The sequence below is a fragment of the Pan troglodytes genome, chromosome 11 (assembly GCF_028858775.2).
Source record: "Pan troglodytes isolate AG18354 chromosome 11, NHGRI_mPanTro3-v2.0_pri, whole genome shotgun sequence".
NCBI lineage: Eukaryota > Metazoa > Chordata > Mammalia > Primates > Hominidae > Pan > Pan troglodytes.
Genome location: NC_072409.2, coordinates 21,589,879 through 21,611,604, shown reverse-complemented (window position 1 = coordinate 21,611,604; position 21,726 = coordinate 21,589,879). Strand labels below are relative to the sequence as shown.

Sequence of the window (21,726 nt, the reverse complement as noted above, 5' to 3'; positions counted from 1 at the left end):
CATTTCCTCTAAGAACTAGAACAAGACAAAGACGTCCCCTTTCAACACTCTTATTCAACATAGCACTGGAAGTTCTCACCAAAGAAGTCAGGACACAGAAAAATTAAAAGTTATCCAAGCTGGAAAAGAAGAAGTCAAATTATCCCTGTTTGCTGATAGTATTGTCTTATATCTAAAAATCCCTAAACACTCTATCAAGTTTCAAGATAAAAAATAAGATGCAGAAATCAGTAGCATTTCCATACACCAATCTAGCTGAGAACCAAATTAAGAAAGCAATCCATTTACAATAGCCACAAAAATAAAATATCTAGGAATATATTTAACGAGGAGGTGAAAGATCTCTATAAAAATAATAGCAAAACACTGATGAAATAAATTGTAGATGACATAAATACATAGAGAAACATCCCATGCTCATGAATTGGATAATCAATATGGTTAAAAGGATTACATTGCCCAAAGCAATCTGCAGATTCAATCCAATCCCTATCCAATTACCAACATCATTTTTCAAAGCATTAGAAAAAAAATCCTAAAATTCATCTGTAACTAGAACAGACCCCAAATAACCAAAGCAATCTCAAGCAAAACGAACAAAGCTAGAAAATCACATTATCTGACTTCAAATTATACTACAAGGCATAGTAACCACAAAACCATGGTATTGGTATAAAAATAGGTACCTAGATCAATGGAATAGAATGGAGAACCCAGAAATAAAGCCACATACCTACAACCAAATGATCTTTGACAAGTCAACAAAAGTACACACTGGTAAAATGATACTCCAGTTGTATTAGTCCGTTATCACACTGCTATAAAGAAATACCTGAGACTGGGTAATTTATAAATAAAAGAGGTTTAATTGGCTCATGGTTCCAGAGGCTGTACAGGAGGCATGGCTGGGGAGGTGTCAGGAAACTTAAAATCATGAAGAGGAAAGAGGCACGTCTTCACATTGCTGGGAGCAGGAGAAAGAGAGCAAAATGAGAAGTGTTACACACTTTCAAACAACCAGATCTCATGAAAACTCACTATTGCAAGAACAGCAAGGGGAAAATCTGCCCCCATGATACAATCACCTCCTACCAAGCCCCTCCTCCAATACTGGGGATTACAATTCAACATGAAATTTGGGTGGGAACACAAATCCAAATCATATCACTGGTCAATAAATGGTACTGAAAAATTGGATAGCCATACACAGAAGAATGAAACTGGACTCATATTTCTCGCCATATATTTTTTAAAAACCTCAAAATGGATTAAGACCTGAAACTATAAAAATCCTAGAAGAAAACCTAGAAAACACCATTTTGGACATTGGCCTTGGGAAAGAATTTGTGACTAAGTCCTCAGATCCAATTAAACTAAAGAGCTTCTACACAGCAAAAGAAACTATCAACAGAGTAAACAGATAACCTACAGAATGGGAGAAAATATTCACAGATTGTGCACTCGACAAAGGTCAAATATCCAGAGACCATAAGGAACTTAAATAATGCAACAAGCAAAAACAAATAACCCCGTTAAAAAGTGGGCAAAAGACATAAACAGACACTTCTTAAAAGAAGACATAAGAGTGACCCACAAACATATGAAAAAATGTTCAACATTACTATTCAGCAGAGAGATGCAAATCAAAACCACAGTGAGATATCATCTCACACCAGTCAGAATGGCTACTATTAAAAAGTCAAAAAACAACAGATGCTGGTGAGGCTGTGGAGAAAAGGGAATACTTATGGAATGTAAATTAGCACAACCTTTAAGGAAGACAGTATGGAGGTTTTTTTTTTTTAAAGAACTAAAAATAGAACTACCATTCAATCCAGCAATCCCACTATTGGGTATAAACCCAAAGAGAAAAAATCATTAATTACATTAGGCCGGTCACGGTGGCTCAAGCCTGTAATCCCAGCACTTTGGGAGGCCTAGGCAGGTGGATCACTAGAGGCCAGGAGTTTGAGACCAGCCTGGCCAACATGGTGAAACCCTGTCTCTACTAAAAGTACAAAAATTAGCCAGGCATGGTGGCAAATGCCTATACTCCCAGCTACTCAGGAGGTTGAGGTGGGAGAATCACTTGAACCCAGGAGACGGAGGTCACAGTGAGCCAAGATCGCGCCACTGCACTCCAGCCTGGGCAACAGAGTGAGACCCTATGTCAAAAAAAAAAAAAAAAAAAAAAAAGAAGAAGAAGAAAAAAAGAAAGATACCGGCACTCATATGTTTACTGCAACAATAATAACATACGAGTGCTATTTCATAATAGCAAAAATACGGAATTAACCTGAATGTCTATCAAGAGTTGATTGAATAAAGAAAATGTGGTATACACTCCTACCCCTCCCTTCTCCCCACTCACCCACAGACACACCATGGAATACTACTAGGGCATAAAAAAGAATGAAATCATGTCTTTTGCAGCAACATGGATAGAACTGGAGGCCTTTATCATAAGTTAAATAACTCAGAAACGGAAAGTCAAATATGACATGTTCTCACTTGTAAGTGGGAGCTAAACAATCGGTACACCTGCACGTACAGAGTGCAATGACAAACACTGGAGACTACAAAAGGTGGGAGAATGGAAGGGTGGGAAGAGTGTGAGGATTGACAAAGTACTACTGATTGGGTACAACGTTCACTATTTAGCTGATGGGTATAATAAAAGCTCAAGCTTCACCACTACACAATGTATGCATTAAAGAGACCTGCTTATACCCCCTAAATATATAAAAATAAAAATATAAATAAAAGTAACTGAAACTATTAGCTGATTTTTTTCTTTTCCATATGTCTAAGTCCTTCTTTAGAACATTTAACAAATATTCACCAAACACCTACCTACTCAGTGCTAAGCAAATGTTTTAGGTGCTGAAAATGTAGTAGTAAACAAGACAGACAAGAACTTTCTCTCATAGAATTTACATTCTAGAGAAGAGACAAATAATTAACAAGTAAACAAACAAAATGATTATTTTGTAGAGTAAAAAAATGAATAAAGATAAAAGTATTATATGATAAAAAGTTAACGAGGATGGGGTGAAAGCAGCATAAATTTAGCTTAAAAATAGGGTAGACAGACTTCTTCCACTTTAGCCTTCTTTTTCAAAAGAAGTTTTGGCCATTATCGTTCCTTTGCCATTCATTTAAATTCCAGAAAAATCTTGTCTATACTTATAACAATCGTGCCGAGGTTTTGATAGGAATTATATTAAACCTTTACATCAATTCGAGGCATGTGGACATCTTTATTATCTTGTGCTATCCAATTCATGAATACATATGTCTTTCCTTGTGATTAGATCTTCTTTGATTTCTTTCATGAGTATTTTCAAGTTTTACTAAAGCTAAACATGGTCCATGCATATTTTGTCAGATTTGCATCGGAGTATTTCATTACTTTTTAGGGATTGCAAATGATATTGTATTTTTTATATATTTTGTCAGATTCACATCTGAATATTTCATTATTTTTCAGAAATTGCAAATGGGATTGTATTTTTTATTTCAAATGTTCACATGTTCATTGCTAGTATATAGGAATACAATTGATGTTGTATATTTTTCTTGTATTCTGAGACCTTGCCAAACTTACTAATTGCTTCTAGAAATTTATTTTGTAGATTCCCTGAGATTTTCTATGTAAAAAACTCATGTGATCTGCCAATGGGTAAGTCTTATAGTCTTATTTCTTCCTTTCTTATCTGAATGCCTTCTTCCTTTTTTGATTTTTTTTTTCCCTGTTATTGCACTGGCTAGGACTTCCCACACGATGTTGAATAACAGTGGGCAGAGTGAATCTGCTTTTCTTGTCTCTGACCTTTTGGAGAAAGTATTCAGTCTTTCACCATAAATATGTCAGCTGTAGCTCTTTTATTGATGTTCTTCATCAAGTTGAGTAAGTTCTCTTCTATTCTTATTTTTTTTTTGAAAGTTTTAAAAATCATTTTGGGTGTGGAATTTTGTCAAATGTTTTTCTTGTATCCATTGATATGATGATGTGATTTTTCTTCTTCTGCCTGTTATTATAATATACTGATAGATTTTCAAATAGGGAACCATTCTTGCATCACTGTAATAAACCCCACTTAGTTATGTGTATAGTTATCTTTTATGTATTGTTGAATCCTATTTGTTAATATTTTGTTAAGAATTTTTACAACTGTGGTATATGCATGAGGGCTATTGGTCTTACTTTGTAGTTTTCTGTTTTTGAACTATCTTTGTCTGCTTTTAGTATCAAGATAATGCTAACGTCTTAAAATGATTTGGGAAGTATTCTCTCTTCTTTAATTTTCTGGAAGATTTTTTTTGTTTTGTTTTATTTATTTATTTACTTATTTTTTGGGAATTGATGTTAATTCTTCTTTAAACATTTGGTATATTTCTCCAGTGAAACTATCCAGGACAGGGATTTGGAGCTGAGGGGAGGAGGAGTCTAAAGTGACAAAATAAATTTCCTTAATAGTTATAGGGCTTTCAAAATTATCTATTTCATATTGGTGAATTGTGGTAGTTTGTGTTTTTAAGAAATTGGTCCATTTCATCTAATTCATCAAGTTTATGTGTGTAAAATTATTTGTAGCATTCCCTTATTATCCTTTTGATTTACACAAGGTCTGTGGTGATATCACCTGTTTCAGATAGTGGTAATTTATTTTTTCTCTCCTCTCTTCCTTTTCAGTCTTGCTTGTGTTTGTTTAGTTTTATTGTCATTTTCAAATAATCAGTTTTTTGTTTCATTAACTTCGCTGTTTTTCTGTTTTCTACCACATTGATTTCCTTCCTTCGGCTTCCTTTGGATTTATTTTGCTCTTTTTTTTTTTTTTTTTTCTAGGTTCTTGAGGTGGGAGCCTAGATTATTGATTTGTAACTTCCTCTTTTCTAATGTATGCATTTAGGGCTATACACATCCTTCTCATTGAATATAAAGACACAGATATGTTAAAAGAAAAGGACAAATCATGACTTCAGCTGTGTCCCCCACACAATTTGATACATTGTATTTTTATTTCATCTAGTTCAGTCCATTTTTTAATTTCCCTTGAGACTTCTTCTTTGACCCATTGATTATTCAGAAATATGTTGTTTACTTCCTAAGTATTTGAAGATTTTTCTGTTATATCTATTATGGGCTGAAGGTTTATGTCCCCACAAAGATTTGTATGTTGAAATCCTAACCCACCTGCAAAGTGATGATATTCGCAGTTGAAGCCTTGGGGACATGATTAGGTCACAAGAGTTAAGCCCTCATAAATGTGATTAGTACCTCACAAGAAGAGGATGGGAGACCGGAGCTCCCTCCCTCTCCAACACATGAGGACACAGACAGAAGGCAAGCAAGGAAAAGGGAATTTCACCAAAAAAACGAATTAGCCAGCACCTCAATCTTAGACTTCAGCCTCCAGAACTGTTAGAAATAAGTCTGTTGTTCAAAGCACCCAATTTATGTTATTTTGCTACAGCAGTCCACAGCTACTGAAGGCAGCTGTTATTGCTCTGTTATTGCTTTCTTGTTTGATTCTATTGTGGTCAGAGAACACACCTCATACAATTTGAATCTTAAAATTTGCTGAGGCTTTTTTTATGGTCCAGGATATAGTCTTGTCTTGATATGTGTCCTGTAGGCACTTGAAAATAATATACGTTCTATTTTTGTTGGGCATAATGTTCTATAAATGTTAACTAGATCTTTTTTGTTGATGGTGTTATTGAGTCCTTCTATATTGTTGCTAAACTCCTGTCTAGTTCTATCGGTTTTGGAAAGGGGTATTGAAGTATCCAACCATCATTGTAGAATTGTCTATTTTTTCTTTCAGTTCTGTTAGATTTTACCTCACACATTTTGCAGTTCTGTTGTTTGATGAATAAACATTTAGGATTTCTATGTCTTCGTGGTAAATGATATTTTATAATTATTTGATGTCCCTCTGTGGTAATTATTTGGAAGGCCTACTTTATCTGTTATTAATATAGCTACTCTCACTTTTGTTTGATTTGCATGTGTCTTTTTCCATCCATTTACTTTCAATCTGTCAATATCATTATATGCAATGTGAATTTCTTGCAGACAGTATATAATTAGGTCATGTTTTTAAACCCACTCCACTAATTTATGCCTTTTAATTTTGGTATTTAAACTATTTGCGACTGGGCACAGTGGCTCATGCCCGTAATCCCAGCACATTGGGAGGCTGAGACAGGATGATCACTTAAGGCCAGGAGTTTGAGACTGGCCTGGGCAACATAGTGAGATCCTATCTTTTCAAAAAATTGTAAAAATTATCCAAGTATTGTGGCAAGTGCCTGTAGTCCCAGCTACTTGGGATGTTGAGGTGGGAAGGTCGCTTGAGCCTAAGAAGTCGAGGCTGCAGTGAGCTGTGGTTGTGCTACTGCACTCCAGACGACAGAGCAAAATGCTGTTTCACAAAAAATAAGAAAAAATTTCTAAAACAGAAATTATTTATATTTAATGTGACCTGAAAATTTCTGGCATTACATTATATTATTATGTTTCAACTCCAGATCTTAATTATATTAATGAAGACCAATTCTGATTTTTTTCTTGCCCAAATTACTATCTGAGGGGTCTGGGGAGTCATGCCCTACAAATCATAAATTCTCATCAGATGGGTTTATTTAATCCTATATATTGTGACTTACTTTCCGACCTGGCTCTGGCATAACATGAGACAAGGAAGAAAAGGCAAAATAGTTTATCCCAAAACATGTTTCTTTGACATATTTTGAAATGGCCCTGCAAAGCTGTTCTTTGTAGGGAAAATTTTGCATCTGTAAAGAATGTCTATTAACATAGCTACATCTTTTTCCTTCAGACCCTCCCAATCCTAAAGAGATTAACTAAAATCTGAATAGGAAATATTTGTTGTCTATAGTCTCTAAGGGCAGCCACTAAAAGACATCAAAGGAACTTTGGTCTCCACAATCTTTATCTTAACCAGAACATCCCTATATCCCTATAGTCTGGAACCAACAACCCGCTGCCCCCAAAAGCATTTGTAAAATGTATAAAACAAAGCTGCTCCCTGACCACCTTGGGTACATGTTTTCAGGACCTTCTGAGGGCTGTGTCACAGGCTGTGGTCACTCATATTTGGCTCAGAATAAATCTTTTCAAATATTTTACAGAGTTTGGCTCTTCTCATTGACATGTATTTATTTATTTTAGAGAGAGGTTCTCTCTCCGTCACCCAGGTTGGAGTACAGTGGCACGATCATAGCTCACTATAGCCTCAAACTCCTGGGCTTAAGCAATCCTCTAGCCTCAGCCTCCTGAGTAGCTGGGATTACAGGTGTGAGCCACTGCACCCAGATAGACCTTCAAACCTTCTATTTTCTCTGGCTTCTACTGACACTCATCCAGCAGGGGAAGGTGGTGGCCTTGTTACTGACATGGGAATGAAGAAGTCCCAGTTCCCCATGTGGCCTTCTCTGATACCCCAAAGAAAAGGCCCCTCTTTTCAGCTGGATGAGGTAGGAATTTACCTCCCCACTAGGACTTCATGGATCTCTTCCTGGATGGGAGTTGTAGGTATGTCTAGTCACTGTTCCCCCCTTAATCTCCACTAACACCACACTGAGTGGAAGGTGGCCCCATGAATGCCGGTCCGTGGTGAATGTCCTGGCTTTCTACTAGTTCTTCCCTGACAACAACCCAGCAGGAATGGGGAAGGTGCTTCAATGCCATGGATTAGGGGTGGAAGGCCATGCTCTTCACTGATGCTGAATAGGCCAGGGGGTGGGGGTGCTCACTATCTATCATTGAGATTAAAGTCCTGGCTCCCCACGCCATTCAACCGTTGCTCCCATGGGGAGGGGTGTGTTCATTTTAATTTTTTTCATTTTCTGTGGTGTTTGGGTGGAGTAGAGCACTTATTGTCTAGCATTTTTCTGTCTTGCTAGGTTGTCCTTTTCCTGGTATTTTGGCTAGGGAGAGCAGTTTTGTTTTGTTTTGTTTTCCTTCACATGTGCCTATTGGCATTTCTGAGCTGCAGGCTCCTTTAGCTCCAAGAATAGGACACATGAGGCAAAGAGAGAATCCAGGGAACTGACCACCATGTCTTTCCTTGGGTCCCAAAGGCTTCAGCTGGTCTGCAATGCTCCACCTTTCAGTCTTATGCTTGTTTTATATAGGACATCCAGGGTTTTTGGTTGTATTTAGCCAGAAAAATAGAGAAAATATGTCTACTCCTCCAAAGCCTGTTTTTGCACAGCCCTAGAGCTAAGAATGGCTTTTACATTTTTTTAAAAGAACATGAGACAAAAAAAGACCACATGTGACCTGCAAAGCCTAAAATATTTACTATATAATCCTTCATACAAAAAAGTTGAAGACCCGTGACTTCAGCCATGATAAGGCACCTGGAGTTTATTCTAAGTGCAACTGGAAGGCATAGGAGGGTTGTTGGCAGAGGAATAAAGTGATTTTGTTTGCTACTTTGAAGAGATTACTGAAGTTAGTGAATCCAGTTATCTCTAAGCAATTTCCTAGAGTCCACAAAAGGAGTCTGGGGAAGCAGGCTCTGTGCATCTGGGCAGGGGCTTGAGAAAGGGAGTGAGTCAGCCTAATAAGGACTCTATCATGTGGAGGCGTGCTTCTTTGCTGAGGTTTATATAGTAAGTAGGTGAGAGCGGGGAGTCTAACCCAGGTCAGTGCAGCTCCAGAGACTCATATCCCCCATTCTGCTCTATTTCAGGGGAGGACTCATAGGAAGACTCTGAGCCCAAGTCTCCGAGCCTTGAGATTTTGAAGACCTAGCGGGGAGGGAGAGGAAGATGCCTGGAGGATTCCCATAGGTTCCTCCCACAGGCTAGCCCTGCTGGGTTCCCCCCAGCTTCTTCCTCCATACTGTGAACCTGCTCTTTGCTGCTTTCTAGCTCGACTTTTCATCATCACCAAGCCATTTGTTTCTGTTTGTAATTATGCATTTTAATGTTCATTAATTATGGAATGCAAATTGCTCTGAGTACAAAATTTGTAATGAGCTGTTTTACCACCCCACCCCCAGATCTAGAAGGTGGGCCAGCTGTTCTGAGCAGGAGAAGGAAAAACAACCAACTTACAAAACAGAACAATTTGTCCTAGGGCCTGAGTGAATCATATGGTAAATAAGCCTGGGGGACTTCCTGCTGATGCTGGAGGTGGGGCCCTGCCCCACCTGGGTCCTGGGTGACATCAGTGTGTCAATTTCATTCTTTGCTACAAACTTGGGCCTGAAAGGCAGGTGGGGTAAAGGAACAGCACTAGTCTTAGACCCAGCCTTTTACTGGCTATGACACCTTGAGCTAGTCGCTTGGCTTGTCTGAGCCTCAGTTTGTCCTTCTGGAAGGTAAGGATTATGATGAAATTATCCTCAAAGTGGGGTGGCAGGCAAACACTAGCAGGCCCTGGATAAATGCATGTGAATGGCTCTCCAGATTGCTGGATTCCAGTTCTGCCTGGCTGTGGTCTTTTTTTTTTTTTGAGACAGAGTCTCGCTCTGTCACCCAGGCTGGAGTGCAGTGGCGCAATCTCGGCTCACTACAAGCTCTGCCTCCCAGGTTCACGCGATTCTCCTGCCTAAGCCTCCTGAGTAGCTGGGATCACAGGCATGCACCAACATGCCTGGCTAATTTTGTATTTTTAGTAGAGGCGGGGGTTTCTCCATGTTGGTCAGGCTGGTCTCGAATTCCTGACCTCAGGTGATCCGCCCGCCTCGGCCTCCCAAAGTACTGTGAGGCACCGCACCCAGCCAAAAATTTCCAGTTGCTTTCTTTTCTTTTTGAGATAGAGTTTCACTCTTGTTGCCCAGACTGGAGTGCAATGGCACGATCTCGACTCATTGCAACCTCTGCCTCCTGGGTTCAAGCAATTCTCCTGTCTCAGCCTCCCAAGTAGCTGGAATTACAGGCGTGTGCTACCATGCCCAGCAATTTTTTTTTTTTTTTTTTTTCAGTAGAGATGGAGTTTCACCAGGCCAGGCTGGTCTCGAACTCCTGACCTCAGGTGATCCACCCGCCTCAGCCTCCCAAAGTGATAGGATTATGATTACAGGCGTGAGCCACTGCGCCCTGCCCGGGCTGTGGTCTTTAACTGGCTGAGAGCCTTCAGATGAGAACACTCTGAGCCTCAGTTTCCTTCAATGGAGGCACTGGACAGCAGGAAGTCAGAGAAGACTTTCAGTGCTAACTGCTCAGTTTTTATCAAAGCAACTGTGAATTGTAAAAAGGGGAAAATTAGCTCTGAAGTATTTAAGAGGAAAATGGGGAATTTTCTTGGAATTGATTGAACATGTTTTAAGACATCACAAGGATGCCTCCAAACCTGCTTGACTATGAACAATGACTTGTTCTCCTCCAAGGACTAGGTAAGTATTTGATTTCTTTAAGTCTCAGGGCCAGAGAAAGCATAATAACAGTATCACCTCCTACTAATAGTACTCCTCTCAACAATAGCATGCCTCAAAAATTATGGTAAATATTTTTTATTTATTGTTATTATTTTTTACAGACAAGGTCTTACTCTGTCACCCAGGCTGGAGTGCAGGCAATGGTGCAATCATAGCTCACTGCAGCCTTGAAATCCTGGGCTCAAGGGATCCTCTTGCCTCAGCCTCTCGAATAGCTGGGACTACAGACATGTGCCATCATGCTCGGCTAATTTTATTTTTATTTTTTGTAGATATGGAGTCTTATGTTGACCAGGCTGGTCTTGAACTCCTGACCTCCAATGATCCTCCATCTCAGCCTCCCAAAGCCCTGGAATTACAGGTATGAGCCACCATGCCCAGCAGTGGTAAAGATTAAATGAGAGGTGAAAATAACGAGACTAAACACATAATGAAAGCCAGAATACACTGTCAGTCACAAAGAATAGACACAACTGTGAATGAAGTCTGACTGAGCCACTTCCTCAATGTGTGCCCTGGCTGTTCTGAGTCTCAGTTTCCACAATTTATACATTGGAGAAAATAAATCCTTCCTCACTAGGCTTGTGAGAGGATCCCAGGAGGTCATTTACCTGATATGTGCCTGATGCCTGACAGGTGCTCACTAAATGCTAACTGCTATTGTAGTTACCTTGTTACTTTCTCCAAATAGGACACATTCAGGGAGAAATGTAAGGGAACCATATACAGGGAAATGGTTAGGCATTTCTTCCATGCCTACTTTTCCAATGAGGAAACTAAAACTCAGAGGTCAGGTGAGCTGCCTTGGGTCATACAGCAAGCAAGAGTCCGACTGAGCCCACCACTGAAGGCCCCCTGACTATGGGGCCAAATGAGGTTCTCTTTTCCCTGAACCAGATGGAGGTGGCCTGTCTGTGGTGTTACAAGTGGTTCAGACTGGCTAGTGTAACACAGAGATTCTGAGAACCTTGTGGGAAGGGCCCTGTAATGGGTTATCGGAGGACTTTGGTGCTTTAGGGACAGAGAGGTTGCTTGTGGCATAGTCTTGGATGTACAGATTAGGTACAGCATCTTGGGAAGAAGAGATAGGGAAAGATGCAAGGAAGGAAATGAAATGCATATTTATTATGCACCTACCATAAGCTGGATGTTTCCCAATATGCTATCTTTTTTAATCCCCACAAAACTCAGAGGACCTCTAAGATACAATATACTCATTTTACAGGCAAGGTTATTGAAGATCACACAGGCTGAGGAAGGGCTGCTGAATTCTTCAATATGAACCATCCCTTTGATAAGAAACTGAGTGGGCCTGGTTCTTCTCATCCCAGGAGACCTCTGGTGTGCTTCCTGGCATATAAGTGAGTGGGAAAGGCTCTGCCAGTCCCCAGTCCCCCACCCCTCTTGCCACTCAGCCTCAATCTGTCAACCAGGCCAGCTAGCCCGTCTATTAATGCCGACATTGATTTGGATCAATCAAGATCCCATAATTACTGGGAGTTTTAATCAACTCATGCCAATTCAGCTGCCGCTCAATTTGTGCTGGACTTCGGTGCTGACAAGGAGGGAAGCGGGGAGGGTGGGGTGGGTTGGGGGGAGGGCATGCAAAAAGGATTACAGGGATCAATAGTCCTTGGTAATGAAGGACAGCAGCTGCAGGCACCACCAGGGGGCCTGAGACTTCAGAGTGGAGGAGACAGAGCCTGCCCCCATCCCCCAGGAGAGCTCCCTGGCAGAGAATGAAAACCACGCCCCTGCTTCACCTCTGCCTACACCTGGATCTGGAAACCACTTAGGCACTACCAGGCAGCACCTGTTCTCTGCAGGGTCCAACCCTCAGTATCTCTCTCCACATTTTGCCCTCAGCCAGGCCTGGCCTCCTCTTCCTGAAGAATCTTATGTATCCTTCAGAGCCAGCAATCCCATTACTGGGTATACATCCAAAAGAAAATAAATCGTTCTACCAAAAAGACAGACGCAACCGTGTGTTCATTGCTGCCCTATTCACAATAGCAAAGACATGGACTCAACCTGTGCCCATCAATGGTGGATCGGATAAAAAAAAATGTGGTGTGTATACACTTGAAATACTATGCAGCCATAAAAAAAAATCATGTCCTTTGCAGCAATATGGCTGCAGCTGGAGGCCATTATCCTAAGCTAATTAACACAGGAACAGAAAACTAAATACCGCATGTTCTCACTTATAAGTGGGAGCTAGGACGGGCGTGGTGGCTCATGCCTGTAATCCCAGTGCTTTGGGAGGCCAAGGTGGATAGATAGATCACCTCAGGTCAGGAGTTTGAGACCAGCCTGGCCAACATGGTGAAACCCCATCTCTACTAAAAATACAACAAATTAGCCACGGGTGGTGGTGGGCACCTGTAATCCCAGGTACTCGGGAGGGTGATGGGGGAGAATTGCTTGAACTCCGGAGGCAGATGTTGCAGTGAGCCAAGATCATACCATTGCATTCCAGCCTGGGAAACATGAGCAAAACTCTGTCTCAAAAAAAAAAAAAAAAAAAAAGTGGGAGCTATATATTGGGTACTTATGGACATTAAAATGGCAATAATAGACACTGGGGACTACCAGATGGGGGAAGGAGGCAGCGAGGTGAAAGGGAAGAAACAGGTGCGAGGATTAAAAAACTACTTATTGGGCACTACGCTTAGTACCTGAGTGATGGGACCAATTGTACTGCAAACCTCAGAACACACAATATATCCAGGTAACAAACCTGCACATGTACCCTCTGAAGCTAAAATAAATGTTGAAATTATTTTTTAATCAAATTTTTAAAAGTGCTGTAAGTTATTTCTCAGCAGTCTCTGTGGTTATGTTCCTGAGTTCAAAAAGCAGAAGAATGCTGAGGAGACAAAAAAATAAAAATAAGATTAATCCAGATACTGTCATTTCCTAGCTGTGTGACTTCAGGCAAGTCACTGCACTTTTCTGGTCCTGTTTTTCCTGTTCTAAAATAGACTCAATAATAAATAACCGCCTCCTGGGATTGCTGGGAACATTGAGTGCTCTCACAAATGAAAAATCCCTGTGTGGAAATTCCTTCTTCCTTTTGATGTCCCACATCAGAAAGAATCAGTTTTCTTTTTCTCCCATGTTCATTATTCTTCTCCTAGCACAAGCTTTATTCTGCCAGGTGGGACGATTTCTGGGTCACAGTCTGTTTCCCTACGAGTCCACAGCTATTTGGGGACAGGGACTGTAATACACACAGCTTCCTTTTCTCAGCCCAGCACGTGGGAGGGAGACAAGCCAGTATGCAAGGCAAATGTGGCCTTTGGGGTCAAGCAAGCATGGGCTTGAATCCCACCTGTCTTTGCCACTTACTAACCATGTAATGTTAGCCAGGCACTTCGTTAACATTTGAACCTCAACTTCCTCAAAGTAAAATGAGCCTAATTACACCTACTCAGAATTGCTACGGAGGAAAAAAAAAAAAAAAAAAGTTAGACATTTAATGTCCCTAACATAGTATCTGGCACAATGGTAAGATCCTGATTGTTATAAAAGTTGTTATTATGATTATTATCACTCTTAATATTCAATGCTCAGTAAATATTTTTGGAATGTAATAAAATGTCTGGTTGTATTGCTTAGTTTTGGCTTGAGTTCCAATGAAATACCAACAGGCCATTATCCCCACATGCCAGCCATCTGTGCAGCCTTCAACACACACTTACTGAAGACACCAGAAAGGAAATTCAAATGCTTTCAGGACATACTGTGGGCCAGGCACTATAGGAAGTGTTTTCCTTATACTGCTTTGCTGAAGGCCCACACTTCTATGAGATTGCTGTTATTGCTGTTATTAGCTTGATTTCTGCAGAAAAGAAAACTGAGGCTTTGTGGCTGGATATGTCTTTCCTTGTAGTTCTAGCAGAGCCAGGGTGCAAACATGGGGGCGTTTGACTCCAGGCCCCTGCTCTCTCCACTGTACCATACCATTCTTTCTTTTTTTGAGACGGAGTCTCGCTATGTTGCCCAGGCTGGAGTGTGGTGGTGCGATCTCAGCTCACTGCAAGCTCCACCTCCCGGGTTCACGCCATTCTCCCGCCTCAGCCTCCCGAGTAGCTGGGACTACAGGCGCCTGCCACCATGCCTGGCTAATATTGTTTCTCGTATTTTTAGTAGAGACGGGGTTTCACCGTGTTAACCAGGATGGTCTCGGTCTCCTGACCTCGTGATCCGCCCGCCTCGGCCTCCCAAACATACCATTCCTTTCTTGTGGAGGCACCAAGAAGTAGAAGATGTGAGAGTTCCCGACTTCAGGAAGAATCTAGACCAATGGTAGAGATCAGGTAAATTCCCAGAGGGAGAAAAGTCATAGTTCAAAATGGCTTATGATAAAAAATGTGCCAAACAACAAAAAACAAACAACCTGATTAAAACATGGGCAAAAGACTTGAATAGACATTTCTCTAAAAATGATATACAAACAGCCAATTGGCACATGAAAAGATGATCAAAATGATTAGTGAATCATTAGCGAAATGCAAATCAAAACTACCTCACCCTCATTAGGATGGCTGTTACCAAAAATTCAGAAAATAATGAGTATTGGTGAAGATGTGGAGAAATTGGAGCCCTTGCACACTCTTGATAGGATTGTAAAATGGTGCAGCTGCTATGAAAAACAGTATGGAGGTTCCTCAAGAAATTAAAAATAGAACTACCATATGATCTAGCAATTGCACTTCTGGATACATATCCAAAAGCCCTGAAAATAAAATCCTAAAGAGATATTTATACACCCTTATTCATAGCATTGTTATTCATAATAGCCTAAAAGGTAGGAACAACCAATGTTCATTGACAGATACATATACACACACAATGGAATATTATTCAGCCTTAGAAAGGAAGGCAATTCTGACCACGCTGCAGCATGGATGAACCCTGAGGACATTATGCTAAGTGAAATAAGCCAGTCACAAAAAGACAAAGACTATATGACTCTATTTATATGAGGTGCCTATAGCAGTCAAATTCACAGAGATGGAAAGCAGAATGGTGGTTGCCAGGGGCTGGGGGAAGGGAGAACGAGGAATTATTTAATGGGTATAGAGTTCCAGTTTTGAGAGATAAGTGCTGTAGATTGGGTGTACAACAATGTGAATTTGCATCACACTACCAAACTGTTCACTTCAAATGCTTAAGGAGATAAATTTTATTTTATGCATATCTTATCACAATTAAAACAATTTTAAAAATGTATTTTAATAAAAGGGAAGCAGAGAGTGAAAGGCATAATGGTTCCTAACTTCAAAGAAAATCTAGACCAACTGGAGGGACCGGATCAACCCCGAGAGAGATAAGCCATGTTTCAGGATGGTTTCTGATCAAGAGCAGTGCTGGAAAGACAGCATGCTACTGCGTGGCTGGGTTTGCTCACACACACTGATCACAGCTAATTATCTGAATATATGCTGGCTGCTTTTCCCATTAGAGGAGTCCCGCGGAATTAGGGGACACAGGTTACCATCCTTGCTTTGGGCACATCCCTTCCCTTCTCTGGCCGTCAGTCTTCCTAACTGTCCAGTGAGAAAAGTGGTAGCTGGTCCGTAAGGGGTCTCCCATCCTGGATATTCTATGGTTCTCTGCCAGAGGTCAATAGGAATTCCAAGGGAGGTAGGTTCTCGCAGTAGGCAGCACCTGCTCTAGTGCAAGTGGCTTGGGAACATGCTTGCAGCTTTCCCTTACAGCCTCTTAAAATGGCTGGTCAACCTTTTGGTGGCAGTCGCGAAGCCTTCTGCACACAGCAAGGGTTCAGTTCAACAAATGCCTATTCAGAACCTGCAGTCTTCCAGGAATTATAAAGCCTTAGCTTCATTCTCAAAAAAAAAAAAAAAAAAGAAACATATATTCTAATGGGGGGAGAAAAATAAGTAAGCACATTCTTATAGTTCTCAAGGTTTTGTTTTGTTTTGTTTTTTGAGATGGAGTCTTGCTCTGTCACCAGACTGGAGTGCAGTGGCACAGTCTCGGCTCACTGCAACCTCTGCCTCCCTGGTTCAAGTGATTCTGCTGCCTCAGCCTCCCAAGTAGCTGGGACTACAGGCACACGCCACCACGCCCAGCTAATTTTTGTATTTTTAGTAGTGACGGCGTTTCACTATGTTGGCCAGGATGGTCTCAATCTCTTGACCTTGTGATCTACCCGCCTTTGCCTCCCAAAGTGCTGGGATTACAGGCATGAGCCACAGTGCCCAGCTGAGGATTTTTATAAGCACCAAGGGCTGAGGGAAGGGAGGCCAGGGAACACTTTCCTAGGAAAATCTGCCAAGACTCCTGAGGAATGTCTATTCAATACCTATCTGGTGATGATAATAAATAGCCTTTGTGTAGCTCATTAATAATAATAATAATAGCTAACACTTAATGGCACTTATCATGTGCCAGGCACTGTTTCAATGTGTTTTGAATATTAACTCATTATGTGCACAGCCTGATGGTATAGGAACTACTAGTCTACTCATTTTACAGAGAGGGAAACTATGGCACAGACAGCTTTAGGAACTTGTCCCAAGGATACAAGGCAAGTGAGTGGCACAGCCAGGATCTGAAGCCACACTACGCTGCCTTTTACAATGTGTTAAGCTTTCTAAGTTACTTCCTCGTCTGTTATATTTTTCTAGCCTCATGGAGAGAGGTGCTGATGCCATTTGGAGGAATAATATCCTGAGGTGCAGAGATGTAAGAGAACTTCCCAAGATCATATAGTGATTAGATGTGGGGCAGGACAGAGGCTCCACTCAGGTCTGCACTGCTACAAAGCTGTACCCTCTGGGCTGATGGCATGGCTCAGTGAAGGAGCACTCTCTGTTCCCAAGGCAGAGGCTCTAACTGTCTTCACTTGGGTTCAAGGTGCTGGGAGGAAAATGAACATCTGTTGTGTACCCCCCATACGCCAGACACACTGCTAGGCTATGCTAATTTATGAAATCTTCCCAACAACCCAGAAAAGAATGCACCATTATTTTCACCACTCACAGATAGAAAACAGGCTTGGAGAGGGAAGATGACTTGCTTCAGGTCCTCACCATAGATGCTTGGATGTCTTTCTGTTTTCAGAAGCCTCATGTCCTATTACTTCTCTGAGTAGCACAGAGCCGAGGGAATTTTGCTACAGACCAAGTGCAGGGAGGTATTTGGGGAAAATAGCTTATTGTGACATTGCCTGATCACTTAACTATGAAACCAGGTCTCCTCCTAAGAGCATTGAATGTGCATTAACTCATTCCCTCCTCACAGCAAACCTAGGTGGCAAACACCAATATCATGCCCACTTAACAGATGGAGAATCTGAAGCACAGCATGAAGAGGTGTATTAACTTGATGAAGGTCACACGGCCAGTAAGTGGTGGAGCCAGGAAGCCTGGCACCTGAGTCTCTTTTCTTAGCCCTTCCGCAATACTTCCTCATACAACAACCATGTAAGGTAGTGTGACATAGGAAAAACAAACTCAGTTTCTCCTGTGATACCCTCTCACCACACAATCAACACAGAACACTTCTGTGACCTCTGGTCACCAAGAAGTGTGTGGCAATTTCTCTCTGGCAGCAACCAGTTCTCTGGGAGATCTTTCAGCAGACACCAGCTGGGTGTCCTCTAATTCAGTCCAATTTTGACACTATCTAACTGGAGATGGTGTCAGATCCCACAGGTTGAGTACTCAGTCCCATAAGACTGCCTCCAATTTCCACTGCCAATTCCAAGCCCCAGGTTATTAAACCTGTGCTTCTGATGGCCAGCTATAAATCAGGGTTCCCACAATCCCTTCCTTGGGTTTCATGAACTTGCTACAGCAGCTCACAGAACTCAGGGAAATACTTACGTTCCCTGGTTTATTATAAAGGATATACCAATTATCACCAGATGGAAAAGTTGCACAGGGCAAATAATGTGGGAAGAGGCACGGAGTTTCCATGCCCTGTCTGAGCACATCGTCCTCCAGGAACCCGCATGTGTTCTACTCTCTGGAAACTCTTGAACCTAGTCCTTTTGGATTTTTATGCACACTTCAATACTTAGACAGCATTGATTAAATCATTGGCCACTGGTGATCAACTTAACCTTCAAGCCCTTCTCCCCAGTTCAGAGGTTGGGGGTAGGGCTGAAAGTCCCAACCCTCTAATCTTGTCTTGGCCTTTCCTGTGACCAGCCCTCACCCTGAAGCTACCTAAGGGTGGAGAGCCATCAGTCAACTCATTAGTATAGAAAAGACACTTATCACTTTAATGATAACAAGAATTTTAGAAGTTATATGCCCAGAAACAGGGATAAACACCAATATGTATTAATTTGCAGGTACTATTATTTCACCCTTTTTTTGAATACTGGTAGACTAAGACTTAAAGAGGTTTAAAGCAACTTGTCTCATTACAGAGGAAGGGATCGAGACAGGATTTGAACCTGTACAGCTTGATACCAAATAACTTGTGCCTAGCAGTGAGTTACTTATTCAGGGGTCAGGGCCAGGCCTTCATTAGGGCAGGCTGGACATACGGACTTTTCCATGCTGCTAGGTTTAACAGGCTGGTGTCGCTTCCCCATCTCTTGTCACTAAAAACTCAATTAGCAGCTTGAGGCTGTGTCCTCACATCACACCTTCTCATTGATCACTCAGACTGTGAGTGAGAAAGATTTTAAAGCTGGTTGGCTTTGCAAAGCATAGAGCAGCAACCATTGAGCATATGCTTCTGTGGGTATATATTTATTCAGCTTATGTTGAGTATAATTTTGGATGGTATGCATATTTTATTTTTTGTTGCAGAGAGCAATTTAAAAGAAGAAAAAAAAAAATCCTTCTCTGAATGGAGACAGATGCCATATATGTTGGACCCTCAGGGGATTGAAAAGGATGAGGTTCCCAAGTCCAGTGTTCTGGGGACGGACGTGGGTGGAAGGAAACTCACAAGTGATGGGAATCCAGGATCAACTCCAACACCCACAGCAAGGCCAGCAAGGCACTAACCACCCAGTCCAGGGCAGGGCCCTTCAAGGTTTTATTCCCAAGGCCTCCCCAGTAGCCTGTCTGACTGTTCTCTAGATGCTATTTACTGAGTACTAAATATTGAGTGATGGGTGAAGTGCACATCATCCCCCTTAACTTTCCCCACAACTCCATGTTGAGATGCTGTTGTACATATGAGAACACAGATACTACATTGCCCAATGTCATCAACTAGAACAGCAGGAATCTGTGTGCTGGGAAGCCTGACCCCAGAACCAGTGCTCTCAAAACCCCACCAATGTCATCTAGTGGTTACTGGAGTCCTTATTTTGGAGTCCTGATATCCATGCTGCCAATTCCTATCTGAGTGACAATGAACATGTCACTTCCCTTTCTGAGTTGGCTTCCACACTCACAGGATGGAGACTGAGATACCATTTTGCTGGGGTGTTATGAAGATTCAGAGATCCAAAGTTACACTTAAAAGTCATTTGAGACATTTGTTCTTTTTTTCTACCCCACCCCCTGCCTAAAAGGTTCTCCTCTTACCCAGGATGAACTCAAGATGTAACATTTAAAAATGAGCCTTAGGAAAAAACCTGCAAGGGTTGGTACCAGCTGGAGAAAAATAAATATGCTCATGTGGGTGCCAAAGATTCAAAAGAGAGAAGCAGCAGCCCAAACCAGAGTCTACACCAGAGGGAATCATTATGGAAGGAGAAAGTTCATCCTATCATTGTGCAGAAAGGAAGGATCCATGTGTGATTCTAGGGAGTAGGATCCAAAGCATCATTTTCTAGCTCTGTAAATAGACTATGGGCTCTTTGCTAGTTAGGACATAGTATCTTTCTAATGTTAGGGCCCAGAAGAGGCCCTAAGACACAGCAGTACTTAGTCGTTGAGCTCTGAATGCAGCTAAAATTCAACTGTGGGTTGTCTAATAACCAGTTTTTGCTTCAATCAAATGCAAGTTTGATCTAGTTTGATAAGATGTGCTAGATGCTGGAGAATCCATTACCAACAGTCAAGAATCACATAAAAGAGCTGCTCTATGCATACCTAAGTGGGAAAACTGTAAAAAAAAAACATGATTAGCATAAAAGACAGGGTCTTGGCCACTTCCAGAAGGGAGGACAGGGTTACAATTGGAAATGGAGGCATGGTGGGTGTGTTGGGGGAGGGCTTCTGGAATGCAGGCAATATTCTATTTCTTGACATGGGTGATGGTTTAGGTGAGAATTGCTTAATTTGTATCGAAACTGTAAATAATGTTTTACATATTTTTCTATATATTATATTGCACAGTAAAATTGCTAAACATCCATCTATCTATCTATCTATCTATCTATCTATCTATCTATCTATCTATCTATCTATCTTATAGTAAAACTACTAAAAGGACATGTCAAAATGTTAGTAGTAGCTATTTGGAGGTGACATGACTATGGGTGATATTGTTCCTTATTTTTTCTCTATATGTTCTAAATATTCTTGTATGTGCATATAATAATTTCATAATTAAAAAAAATACGTTTTAGTTGAATTGCTTCATTACCTAAATAAGGCAACAACAAAAACGTGAAGGTCAGTTCCACCACTTCTGCCTGAAATTCCTCCAATGGAGAACCTCATCTTCTCCCTAAGGTTCAATGTGCATGAAAGAACAGCTCTGCAGAGTAAGTTGAGGGGTGCCAAATCCCACTGGCTCTTATATAGGCCTATCTGCAGTGTCTTCCCCCTCTGGAACCAAGTACATCTTTGACTTAGGTACTGTGGCGGGAAAGGGAGATGCCCCAGAGAGAATCAAGTTTAACTCTGAATTTGTAGGAAGGACAGGAGCATAGCTGAGGATTCACAGTAAACAGAGTCATGTTGAGAAACAGGGTCCCTTCATCACCTCGGACTGTATTATTCCCATGATCATGGGCCTGAAAAATCACCTTTCCCTTTCAGTGATGATGAAGAAAATTTCTGAAAACCAAGGAAAGCCAGAAAAGGCTACTAAGTTTCCTAGCTCAACAAGCTCCTCTCTACACAATAGGACCTGATCTTAGGAAGGGAGGCCATGGCCCTGGGTTTTGCTCATGCCTGGCTACTTTCACTGGGTCCGGCCAACAATATTGTAAGGTGCAGGGATCATTCCCATTTTATGGATCAGATTAGAGGGGCTCAGATACATTCAGCAATTTGTCCAAAGTCACACAGCTTCCCAGTTACAGGGATGGGATTTGAATCCAACTCTGAATTATGGACAAGTCTATTCTTTTCACTGGACTGGAATTCTGATTAACTAGCCCATCTCTCTCTAGGAACGTCTGTCACTCAGC

General features: G+C 41.3%; 1 protein-coding gene and 1 long non-coding RNA gene across 5 annotated transcripts in view; one reads left to right on the top strand and one right to left on the bottom strand.

Moving 5' to 3' along the window:
• ASTN2 (astrotactin 2) overlaps window positions 1–21,726 on the bottom strand; it is a 980,365-nt gene that overhangs the window by 400,921 nt on the left and 557,718 nt on the right. The window lies entirely within an intron of this gene.
• On the top strand, window positions 3,737–12,375 carry LOC129136049 (uncharacterized). The gene is made up of 4 exons (XR_008537316.1): window positions 3,737–3,910; window positions 10,694–10,782; window positions 11,647–11,782; window positions 12,142–12,375. It is a non-coding gene; the product is annotated as an uncharacterized LOC129136049 (long non-coding RNA).